Source organism: Rutidosis leptorrhynchoides, chromosome 1, assembly GCF_046630445.1.
Source record: "Rutidosis leptorrhynchoides isolate AG116_Rl617_1_P2 chromosome 1, CSIRO_AGI_Rlap_v1, whole genome shotgun sequence".
NCBI classification, from domain to species: domain Eukaryota; kingdom Viridiplantae; phylum Streptophyta; class Magnoliopsida; order Asterales; family Asteraceae; genus Rutidosis; species Rutidosis leptorrhynchoides.
The window spans coordinates 249041247-249055539 of NC_092333.1; positions in this window are offsets into that span (position 1 = coordinate 249041247).

A 14293-nucleotide genomic window follows, 5' to 3' on the forward strand; every position below is an offset into this window, starting at 1 on the left:
GGGTCCTGTGGCTCAGAACCCTATGACCTGAAAAGGCCATTCGAATTGAAAGTGTTAGATTGGAAGTTCGTCTAATATGAAAAGCCTTTCCAAAACGAGAAACCTTCTTTAATAAGAAACTTACTAAACATGGAAACTTAGTAAAGGAAACTACACTTAAACATTCATAAATTTATCTTAACAAAGGGCAAAACATCTAAACTATTCTCAACTTATTCTTAGGTTGACTTCTCCGTGCTTCGATCATCCATACTTTCTCTTTAAGGAATACTTTCACTCACCGAATTACTAAGGTGACTTTCATAGCCCCACTCTTATTGCTATAGCACTTTTTATACTTACTGGGGTGAGACACATGCTGCTTTTATACTTTAAACAACTTAGACACAAGTACAAACTTAAACCGTGCTATGACTAGCTTATGCTACTAAGACCCCACAGTGATATTTTTTAATTGCTTTCAGGATAAGGCATTCTTAATTATTGGGGGTAGGCCTATCGGGAGTAACGTCCCTGATACATTTGACCGCGATGTCTTTGTATTACTTAATAATGATTTAAACATGGTGATAAGGTACTGTCAACTTATCATCGGGGCAACAAAACAAACGTTTAGTCTAAAATATCACGAATCAGTACTACTTTTGGATCTGCGTGATCTACTTTTATAACAAATCTTGTGGTCTAAGAACAAACGGTCAATCATATTTGTTAAACCTATGAATTTCACTCAACCTTTTTGGTTGACACTTTTAGCATGTTTGTCTCAGGTACTGAATGATCAGGACCTCTATATCTACTGCTTATGTGATGACTTACTTGGCTAGGATCAAGACTTATCGCATATTTACTTTTCTGCATTTGAACAATTTATAATTCTTGTAACGACATTATTAATCCTTCCGCTGCAAATTTGGTTTTATTCATATAGTATTTGTTATCATTTTATAATATGTTGGTATGTATTATGATATTGAATCACATTTCGCCCAGGCCCTAACTGGGGGTGTGACAGATTGGTATCAGAGCATAACCAGGCTGTTATAGAGAACCAGGATTGCATTTTATGTGTGCCTTACTTGTTAGCTAGGGTACCTTAGCGATCTAGGAAACTATAACCTTTCCTGCCTTAGACTTTAAAACACTTAGGATTACCTTAGAACGTTAAAGCAAAGAGTTCAACCCTACCTCTCATTCTTTACAATCCTAGCTTAATAATCTAATCAAAATCTCTATCTTAATGTTAGGATGTCAAGCTATCATCAAATAAACAAAATGACTCTTTTCAAACCTGCTGAGGAAGATACTAAAGGATCTTCTACCGAAAAATCAGTTCGAAGCCCACTTTATAGTCCTCCTTCACCACCAATGAACTATAGCCCAAACACTCGTTACAACTCGCGTGGGTCTCCCGAATATTTTCCAACCCCGAGAAATGAAAGCAAAGGAAAACATCCTACCAATTCTGCTGACTCTGACTCTCATCAACCGATGAATACTCCCGAATGGAATGCTCATCAAGACCTCCCTAACCATGACAGTGACTTCTCAGATTATGAGCCTGAAGAAGAGCCTATTGAAGAATCATCTGAAAACTCATCTCGAAAGAGAAAACAACCCGAACCCGCCGCCACTAGAGAAGCCGGTCCATTATTTTGTAATAACATTGAGCACATGATGGTGAAGAGTAACCTCCTCAACCTTCAGCGAAGTTGTGATAAGAATAAAGAGTATAGTAGGCACCATGTTGCTCGAATAGAAATGCGTCTAAACAACCTAGAAAAAGAAAACACAATCTTGAAAGAAATCATCAAAGAGTCCTTCGACTCTCAAACTGAAAAGCTAGAAAAACTTGTGAAAAATAACATGGACAAAGTGATGGAGACAGTAATGAAAGTGAAGACTGAGGAAGAACGGAATACCCGTTGGGGAAAGCAATCTCTTGCCTACCTCCAAGAACTAGTTGAGTCTAAGATGAAAATAGAGAAAAACCGAATCAATCATCAACTGGCTATCAAGGATTTCAACAACAACTTTGTCAACAGCCGCGTCACTAACCTCTACGATAATTTTGAATACCTCCACGAGAAACAAAAGGAGAAAAATGAAAAGATAGAGAAATTTATGAAGGAAGCTGAGAACGAGAAAAAGAAGAACTAAAACCTATCTTTTGTTTTCCTATTTTCCATTTACCCATCTATGTAAAGGCTTATGCCTAAACTTTTTCCATTCCAAACTCGTGTAATAAAGGCTTATACAATGCCTCGTTTCCAATAATGTTAAGTGTTTATTTAAGCATATTATCTTATTCACCTATGTGTGTTGTGCAAACGTTATAAATCATGATTGTAAACTTATAACACCTTGATTCTTCAACTAATAATGTATTTATGTATTGAAGATCAATGGCTCACTCAACTCGTGGCAACAACAACAACAACAACAACAATCTTATACCAAATGTCACTCTTTCTACTGAGCAATTTCAATTGTTGCTAGCGGCCGCCCAAGGCAATAACAATAACAATCATAATGTTCCTTCTAAAACTTGCTCCTATAAAGATTTTAAGAACTGTAACCCACCCACTTTTAGTGGAAAAGAAGAAGCCGTAGAACTGGTGCGATGGTTTGAAAAGCTAGAATCAATCTTCCGTATCTGTAACTGCGGAGATAATGATCGAGTGAAGTTTTCCACAAGTTCACTCACTGGCAATGCTATGACATGGTGGACTGCTCATGCCAAATCTGTAGGAATAGATAACGCTAATGCTACTCCATGGGATGAACTCAAAGGCATGATGATCATTAAGTTTTGCCCAAGAAGTCAAGTCCAAAAGTTCGAAGCTGAGTACTGGGAACTCAGAGTTAAAGGAACCGATAACGAAAGCTATACCAATCATTTTTTGGAGCTTTCTACCTTATGTCCCAAAATGTTCCCAAATGAAGCCCGCATGATAGAGCGGTATATCGAGGGTCTACCCGAGGATGTTCAAGGGAATGTGATTTCTACCGAGAAGGTTACTATGGATGCTGTGATCCACATGGCACAGAGTTTAATGATGGCTAAACGTAGGAGAGTTTTGGCTAATAAACAAGTCGAAGTTAAAAACGGTGACAATAAGAGGAAATTTGAACCATCTCAGGGTTCAGCTCAAAATGTTAACAAGAAACCGGCGAATGGTACGAGACCCGGTTATCAGGGTACTAGTCCGTTTTGTTCAAAATGTGAAAGGCATCATCCGAGAAAGTGCACTGCTGTGTGTACGATATGTAAGAAGATAGGCCATGCTGCAAAGACTTGTAGAACCCTACCTCAGAATAGAGCCATTGTTCCGGCTAGAGCTCCTCCAACATGCTATACTTGTGGTGAAAAGGGGCATATTAGCCCGAATTGTCTAAAGAAGAAAGATACTCCAGCTACTGGAGCAAATGCTACTGCCAAAGGTCGTGCTTTTGTGATTACTGCTACAGAAGCCAGTGATGAGGATGAGGTCATTACCGGTACGTACCTCGTCAATAATTGTTATGCCACTATTTTATTTGATACGGGAGCCGATAAGAGTTATGTGTCAAATGAGTTTTGCACCCTTTTTACTGAAAAGCCCCAAACCCTACAAACCAGACGATTAGTAGAAGTGGCTAATGGGAAGTTAATGAAAGTTGATAAAATATATAAAAACTGCAACCTAATTCTAGCCGATAAGGAATTCAAGATAGACCTTTTGCCGGTCGAGCTAGGTAGTTTCGATGTAGTGGTTGGAATGGATTGGTTAGGTCCATTGAGAGCAGCCATCATGTGTTTCGATAAGACCGTTCAAATTCCGTTAGGAAGTGGAGAAACTCTTATTATCCAAGGCAAACGGAGTTATTCCAATCTTAATATCATATCATGTCTTAAAGCCCGTAAGTACCTTGTGAAAGGTTACTCCGCCATACTAGCTCATGTTAAAATGATCGAATTCGAAGAAACGCGTATTGAAAATGTCCCGGTTGTTAAAGATTTTCCTGATGTGTTTCCCGAAGATCTCCCTGGTCTTCCACCGCCTCGTCAAGTTGAGTTTCAAATCGATTTATCTCCATGTGCTGCACCCATTGCTAAAGCACCGTATCGTTTAGCACCTTCCGAAATGAAGGAACTTTCCAACCAACTCCAAGAACTTTTGGATCTAGGTTTTATTCGTCCAAGTTCGTCCCCGTGGGGAGCTCCTGTCTTATTTGTCAAAAAGAAGGATGGTACATTGAGAATGTGTATTGATTACCGAGAGCTCAACAAGCTTACCATAAAGAATCGTTACCCGTTACCTCGCATTGATGATCTATTCGACCAACTTCAAGGGTCAAGCGTTTATTCTAAGATTGATTTAAGATCCGGTTATCACCAGCTCAGAGTCAAGGAATCCGATATTCCTAAGACTGCATTCCGCACCCGATACGGACATTACGAATTCTGTGTTATGCCTTTCAGTTTAACCAATGCTCCAACCGTATTTATGGATCTTATGAACCGTGTTTGCAAGCCTTACCTTGATAAATTCGTTATTGTTTTCGTCGACGACATCTTGATCTATTCTAAAAGTGAGAAAGAACATGAGCAACATTTACGATTGACTCTTGAACTCTTAAGAAAAGAACAACTCTACGCAAAATTTTCTAAGTGTGAGTTTTGGATTAGAACCATACAATTCCTTGGACATGTTGTAGATAGTAATGGAATACATGTCGATCCCGCTAAAATCACCGCCGTTCAGAATTGGGAAGTGCCAAAGACTGCGAAGCATATTCGCCAATTTTTGGGACTTGCCGGTTACTACCGAAAATTTATTAAAGATTTTTCTCTTCTTGCAAAGCCTCTCACCAAGTTAACTCATAAAGGGAAGAAATTTGAGTGGTCTGAAGAACAGGAATCTGCTTTCAAGATTTTGAAAGAGAAATTGACCACAGCCCCGATTCTATCTTTACCCGAAGGTTCAGATGACTTTGTTGTTTACTGCGATGCTTCGAAGCAAGGCTTTGGTTGTGTTTTAATGCAACGAGAAAAGGTTATCGCCTATGCATCTAGGCAGTTGAAGAAACATGAAGTAAACTATACCACACATGACCTTGAGTTAGGTGCTATGGTATTTGCATTAAAGATATGGAGACATTATCTGTATGGTACTCACTTTACGGTGTACACTGACCATAAAAGTCTTCGACACATCTTTGATCAAAAACAGCTGAATATGAGGCAAAGTCGATGGCTCGAGACATTGAACGATTATCATTGTGAGCTGAAATATCATCCTGGCAAGGCGAATGTAGTTGCCGATGCCCTTAGCCGAAAAGACGATGTTAAACGTGTTTGTGCTTTAAACTTAAAAATCAAATCGAATCTTATTTCATGAATCTGTGAAGCTCAATTGGAAGCTATTAAACCGACACTTATCGAAGGTGAAGGACCTATAAATTTTGAAAACCAACTGCAAGTTAAGTCCAATGGTACAAGATACTTTGGCAATCGAATTTGGGTTCCTCGTTATGGTAATCTCCGTGAACTAGTCTTGGATGAAGCACATAAGACTAGGTATTCTATTCATCCCGGTTCTAGTAAAATGTATCAGGATATGAAAGAGTTCTACTGGTGGCCCAACATGAAAGGCGACATTGCTACTTATGTGAGTAAGTGTCTTACTTGTTCGAAAGTCAAAGCCGAGCACCAAAAGCCTTCTGGTCTTCTAACTCAACCAGATATTCCACAGTGGAAGTGGGATGGTATAGCTATGGACTTTATCAGAAAATTTCCTAAGACTGCAAATGGCAATGATACGATTTGGGTCATAGTTGATCGTCTCACTAAGTCTGCACATTTCATACCAATCAAAGAGACTGACAGAATGGAAAAATTAGCTCGACTCTATGTTAAAGAGATTGTTACTCGTCACGGTGTCCCTACTTCTATTATCTCGGATCGCGATAGTCGATTTACTTCCAATTTCTGGAAATCCTTGCAAGCGTCTCTTGGAACTCGACTTGACATGAGTACAGCTTATCATCCGCAAACTGACGGTCAAAGTGAACGAACTATCCAAACTTTGGAGGATATGCTACGAGCATGTGTTATCGATTTCGGTAAAGGGTGGGATAAACACCTACCTTTAGTCGAGTTTTCTTACAACAACAGCTATCACTCTAGTATTAAAGCTGCACCATTCGAAGCTTTATACGGTCGCAAATGTAGATCTCCGTTATGTTGGGATGAACTCTAGGACAGAAAATTAACTGGTCCTGAACTTATTCATGAAACTTCCTAAAAGATCGTGCAAATCAAGAAGCGTTTAGAAACCGCTCGTAGTCGACAAAAGAGTTATGCCGACCCTCACCGAAAACCGTTAGAATTCCAAGTTGGAGATAACGTTATGTTGAAAGTATCTCCTTGGAAAGGTGTTATCCGCTTCGGTAAACGAAGTAAACTCAGTCCGCGTTATGTTGGACCTTTCAAAGTTATTCAAAGAATCGGTCCCGTTGCGTATCGATTAGAACTTTCAGCTGAACTAAGTCAAGTACATGATGTGTTTCATGTCTCAAATCTGAAAAAGTGTCTCGCCGAAGATACTCTTGTTATTCCTTTGAATGATATCCGCATTGATGAGCAAATGCACTTTGTCGAAGAACCTATAGAGATTATGAAAGAAGAGGTCAAAGAGACTCGTAAGAGCAACATACCTATTGTTAAAGTCCATTGGAATTCGCGTAGGGGCCCCGAATATACCTGGGAACGCAAAGACCAAATGATACGGAAATACCCGCATCTCTTCCCAACTATTGATGAAGCAGACGGGAACTCCACTTAAAACTTCGGGACGAAGTTTTCATTAACGGGGAGGTACTATAACGACCCTCATTTTTTTTCTTTCCATCTATATAATGCCCGAACAAAAGATTTAAGTAAAATGAATAAACTCTAAGTATTAATAAAAAGTCGTTATATAACATACGAAATTAACGAATGTTAAACGAATAATAAATTTTATTCAACAACGTACGCGTAAGAATTTTTATAAAAAAAAATTATGTCACAACATGATTTCATATAAAATACTTATATTATTTTTTTTTGTTAATATATTATACAATTAACTATATAATAAATACAAGTATATATAAATGTAGTAACATATATAAAACTAATAAAATTATAAAGTAATAATTTAAAAAAACAAAAAAAACCACATTTAGTATTTATAATTCCATAAATACCGAATATATATTTATATTTATCAAAATTCGTATTTAATAATTAAATAAAATAGAAATTAAGTTAGTTAACATTTTTAGAACTATGAAATATATATATTCAGTTTTTTTTTTAAAAATTATATAAACACCCATCATGGGCTTCGGCCGATTGTAAAAAAAAGTATTTTTTTATATATAAACTAGATCTAGATCCACTTTTATTTATTTTATTCCTACTTTTAATTTTAATTTTATTTATTTATATTTTGAAATGATGGCATGACTGGCCATAAATACTTTTAATTTTTTTTAAGACACTAGTTATTTTTTATATAAACTTTTGTATTTTTTTATTTTCTCTTTACTAAAAATTTTAACTATAAATACCATAGCCTAGTTCACAAATTTTGTACACCAAAAAATTGAAGAATTCTCTCTCAAATCTTTGGAAATTTTTTTGTAAGTTCTCTATATTTTTTTTATAATTTTATTTCAGTTTTTATTATGTTTTTATGTTAGCCGATTGTTAAATACAAATTAAATTCAAGTTAATTATAAATAAATAAAATAAATACATGATAATTAGTATAAAGTATCATAATGGTTATAAAATTATTTTTATGATTTATATATTCGTAAATTATATTAATTTATATTTAAAAACGAATTATTAAATTATCGGTAAATACATGTAAATGCATAATAAATATTAAACGAATTTATATAACTGATCTAATAATTTTCAAGTGTCACACATGATATAAAAACATTTCTGGAACTGAATGTTTGGTTTATTTATCATTTTATATATTTATTTTCTATTTATCATTATTTCGGTAATTATATGTAAATACATATAAATAGAGATAAAAGGTTTTTAAATAATGAGAACTATATGTACTGAAGGAAAACAGTTGAAAAACAATTAAAAATGATGTAAAAATTATTTTTAGAATTATTAACTATTTATTTATATTTAATTCCGATTATATACATAAAACAAAACAAAATTTGAAATAAATAGTTAAGTCAGTAATATAAGTATACAAATAATTTTCCTGAGATTGTAATACTTGAACAAACAAGCGAAAATTATAAAAGTTGAATTTCAAAGTCGAATTATATTTTTTTATTATTTAATATTGGAAATAATGCAAATTTCGAATTAAATATTTAAATCTGTAACATATATATATAAATACTTTTATTGAGTTTAGTACACTTATGGAAGGTCACAAAAAATATAAAATATTTTATTTGAGTTAAATTTGTATTTTATACATAATTAACTATGAATTATTATAAACCGAGAGAAAAATTTGAAATAAATACTTAAACATCATAACAATGAATTATAAAATTTTCATATGTTTATATTGATCAGTAGATCCTAAGAAAAATATTAGATGTGATTTAAAACATGTTTATATATTTAATTGTATTTAGCTATTAAAACAATAATAGCAAATAATAATTAATGCATAAAAACTAGTATTAATGTATAGAAATTTTTTATAAAGTTTTAAACATGTTACCTTCTAATAAGAAGTCAATAAAATATTAGTGAGCATTATTAGACAATTATTAATGCTTATATTGATCTAAAACTTAAATTTAAACTATATATATATATATATATATATATATATATATATATATATATATATATATATATATATATATATATATATATATATATATATATATATATATATTTATATGTATCCTTACATGTACAATAAATATAAGATATAAATTAAAATACTAAACCCTAAACCTTTAATACTACCTTTAATTACTACTACACTAATTTAACCTACTTATCTAATACTATTATTATTACTTATAAGTATAACTTAAACTTTAAACCTAAAACGTATTGGAAGGGTATATTAGACGGGTATAGATCTTGATCTTTCTCGAAGGAGTGGACGCTCGAAAGTCTAGGCGAAGAGTTTGGACTTCCGATTTAAAGGGTCCTGTGGCTCAGAACCCTATGACCTGAAAAGGCCATTCGAATTGAAAGTGTTAGATTGGAAGTTCGTCTAATATGAAAAGCCTTTCCAAAACGAGAAACCTTCTTTAATAAGAAACTTACTAAACATGGAAACTTAGTAAAGGAAACTACACTTAAACATTCATAAATTTATCTTAACAAGGGGCAAAACATCTAAACTATTCTCAACTTATTCTTAGGTTGACTTCTTCGTGCTTCGATCATCCATACTTTCTCTTTAAGGAATACTTTCACTCACCGAATTACTAAGGTGACTTTCATAGCCCCACTCTTATTGCTATAGCACTTTTTATACTTACTGGGGTGAGACACATGCTGCTTTTATACTTTAAACAACTTAGACACAAGTACAAACTTAAACTGTGCTATGACTATCTTATGCTACTAAGACCCCACAGTGATATTTTTTAATTGCTTTCAGGATAAGGCATTCTTAATTATTGGGGGTAGGCCTATCGGGAGTAACGTCCCTGATACATTTGACCGCGATGTCTTTGTATTACTTAATAATGATTTAAACATGGTGATAAGGTACTGTCAACTTATCATCGGGGCAACAAAACAAACGTTTAGTCTAAAATATCACGAATCAGTACTACTTTTGGATCTGCGTGATCTACTTTTATAACAAATCTTGTGGTCTAAGAACAAACGGTCAATCATATTTGTTAAACCTATGAATTTCACTCAACCTTTTTGGTTGACACTTTTAGCATGTTTGTCTCAGGTACTGAATGATCAGGACCTCTATATCTACTGCTTATGTGATGACTTACTTGGCTAGGATCAAGACTTATCGCATATTTACTTTTCTGTATTTGAACAATTTATAATTCTTGTAACGACATTATTAATCCTTCCGCTGCAAATTTGGTTTTATTCATATAGTATTTGTTCTCATTTTATAATATGTTGGTATGTATTATGATATTGAATCACATTTCGCCCAGGCCCTAACTGGGGGTGTGACAATTGGTAAAATTTTCAACGTTATAGTTTTCCCAAGAGTACCAATTTGTCACCCTTACTTCTTCTTCATTCATTGATGGATCGATGATTTTGTCGGTAGATGCTAATGTGTCGATATGTTGTGAAATTGGTAAAACTAAATAAAAAGTATCATCGGGATAGTTGGTGATTTCGGAGCTCTCGAATTCATCAAAATTCGATGATACGAGATTTTCTTGCACACGACTCCTCAGATCAACAGGTGTGTAATCTGATAGAGTTTCAGCTTGCCGATTTACAAACTCTCTCATTTGTTCATTTTGAGCATCAAGTTCTTCGAGTTTGATTTTCATATAATCTAAAGAATTTTCAGGCACATAATTTTTCTCGTCTTTTGGTTGTTGAGTTTGGATATATTCTTGGAAATAATTCCAATTAGAATTGTATTCCTTATAATCATTCCATTCAGGTTCCATGGGTGCATAATTTTCCATAGGAACGTAATAATAACATTCCCATGTTGAGTGATAATCTCCACAGATTTCACAACCAGTTATTGTTTCGTCATTCGTGATCCAAGATTGACCGAACGAATTGTCATCAACACCCATTTGAGAGTATTGATTAAATTGATTTCGGATGTCATAAAGAGTTTCCAAAATATTCTCGAGATTTTCCATAATGCGCTTATTACCAAATTTTAGCTACAATGTGGTGCATTTACTAATTATCCTATTAGTTATAAAACTAAAAATTATATAAGTTATCAAATTAATAGACTTTTCTGCTTTTTCCCACGTTTCGAATAGCCAATAGATGCAGCAGGGAGCCAGAACCCTTTAAATCGGAAGCTCACAACTCAGCCACTAACAAATCTAACTATTACTACGAAGCAAAAAATTTGGATGTCTATCAATTTAACCGCTTAAAATAATTTTTCGTTTTGAAATTTTAGAGAAGAAATAGAGAAAAAAAAAATTCTAAGTCCTAAAAACAAGAGCGTCGAGAAATAAGAAAGAAAAAGAAGCGCGTCGAAAAACATCGAAAAATAAAAATAAGAAAGAAAAACGTCGAAACTTAAAAGGTACTAAAATTTATAAACAGCGTCGCAAAATTCTAAAGCACCTAAATCTTAATCTAAAGAAAAGGCACTTAAGGGATATTACGGCAAAACCTAAAAATCTAGAAATATAAAATAAGCTATGACAAAATACTAGTCTTAAAACTAATTATGAACAATAAAAATACAAATATTACGAATAAATGATAAAAATACAAATTGTAATTAAAATGATAAAAATATAAATTTTATAAAAATATTATTTTTATATTATATATTTTATAAAAGTATTAATTTTTTTTATAATTATAAAACTAATTAAAACTTAAATTAAAAATTAAATTAAAACTAAAACTAAATATTATTATAAATAACCCTAAATAATAATAATAATAATAATAAATAATACCCCGTAATAAATGTTGAAATAGGGTTTCTGGCGTGTCAGATCAGGCCATGCGATCGTATGGTTTTACAACACCCGGCTCATGCGATCGCATGGGTCTGGGTTCCAGGTTGTTTTTTTTATTGTTTTTTATTGTTTTTCTAAAAATGATATATAAATATATGTATACAAATATATATTAAAAATATAGCGTTTCGCCGAGTCCCCGGCAGCGGCGCCAAAAACTTGATGTGCGTAGAGGTGTATACGAAATAGTTATATTTTTATTGCGAAATACTATTAAATACGATACAAGTTTACACAAGTTATTTATTTATTTACAGATGGGATATACCTAAACCTTGCTACAACACTATAGGCAGTGTACCTAATCGTAGAGTAGTATAGTTTTTAGTAAGTCCGGTTCGTTCCACAGGGAGACGACTTATTTTACACTATATTTTTAAACAATTATATTTGTACAAAATATATATAATTATATATAATAATATATAAAGGGGGGTTTTACCGTTTAATGACCGATTTGTCGATTTCAAAACTTTAGTCACAGTTAAAACCTAATGTAAAATATATTAAAAATAAGACTTAATTTAAAGCGTAAAGTAAATAACGATAATGAAATTGCGAATAAATAAAAGTGCGATAAAATAAAATTGCGATAATTAAAGAGTACGATAATTAAAAGTGCAATTAAATACAATGACAATAAATAAAAGTGCGATAATTAGAAGTGCAATTAAATATGAAAATAAAGGAATTATGCTTATTTAAACTTCCGTAATCACGATGTTTGACGTGTTGATTTTAGTTTTATGCCCATGGGTTAATTGTCCTTTGTCCTGGATTATTTAATATGTCCGTCTGGTTTTTGTCCATAACAGTCCATCAGTCATAAATATAAAATGCGTGTGTCCTCGTCAAATTATCCTTATATCCGAAGTCAAATATTCCAACTAATTGGGGACTTAAACTGTAACAAGGTTTTAATACTTTATTTAATAATTACACCAGGTTATTGACTGCGTGTAACCCAAGGTTTTAATACTTTGTTATCAATTATGCCAAGTGTCCTTGTACATAATTTCACCCCCGTTTTAATAATTCCATAGACTATTAATCCATTCCCGTGTCCGGTTAAATGAACGATTGTACATATAAATATCCCGCCCATCGTATCCGATCGAGTGTATATGGTTATTTATAGGTACGTCCAATTGTAAACCTTTATATTAAAATTAACAAACTATCATTTAGTTAAACAAATATAAAGCCCATTAATAGCCCATAGTCTAATTTCCACAAGTGTCGTTCTTTTATCCAAACCCCAATTATGGAACAAAGCCCAATTACCCAATTTTAATATTTTTAGCCCAACATCATGATTACTTTGTTTTAAATAAGCATAATAATAACTTAGCTACGAGACATTAATTTAAAAAAGAGAACATAGCTTACATTGATTATTTATCGCGTAGTGTTACATGGACAGAGCTTCGACTTTAAAACCCGTAAAATAACCTTTGCATAACCCAAAACTAATCTAATATAAAACTACACTATACTATTTATATATAATATATATATATATATATATATAGATATATATATATATATATATATATATATATATATATATATATATATATATATATATATATATATATATATATATATATATATATATATATTTATTATATATTACAGAGGGATATTGATATATATATATATATATATATATATATATATATATATATATATATATATATATTTTTTTTTTTCTGGTCAAAACTCGTTGCCTTTATAGATGTGGTCTGATCCTAAGGCTCATGCGATCGCATGAGTTCTCAGTGTTAATCTCATGCGATCGCATGGCCAGCCTGGCCATGCCCAATTGTTTTGTTTGCTAGCTTGTCGACGTTATATTTAATTAAATATATAATAAATAAATAATTTATATAATTATTTAAATATTATATTATATTCTTGTGGATAGTAGACTCATAATTTTTGGTCCGTTGCGTCGGGCGTTGATAGTTGGCTCAGGTCCCAGTTCCGGATTTTCGAACGTCCTTTCGTATAATTTAATATCTTGTACTTTGCGTTTCGAAACTTGTACTCTTGTCATTTTTAGACGTTTCTCATCAATAAATTGAACCACTTGGATTGTATCTTGTACATTTGAGCTTTTTGGTCATTTGCGTCTTCAAATCGTCATTTTCGCCTTTTGTCTTCGCACTTATTTAATATAAACGATTACAACTTAAAATAGGACAATTACAACTAAATAATTTACATATTGGGAGAATATTGCTACTAAACATAGGTTCATTTGGAGCACTATTACTCCAACACACGAACAGTAATTATTGTCACGCGCCAAATGAAAAATTGACTTTACGTCTGCTTTGTCTGCTGCATCCCCGAGAAATCACCATCATGGCATATGTTTGAAATCTGGGAAAACGAAACGGTTTCTTCCTTAATGAGCACTAACGATTCGGTGATCACATGATCACCAAAGCAATTGTCATCGATTGTATTATCGAAATGATCACCAAATTTGGTGACATCAAGATGGATATCGGAGAATCCAACACGGGTGAAGGCATACTTCGCGGAATCACATTCATGATTTTTATGATTTACA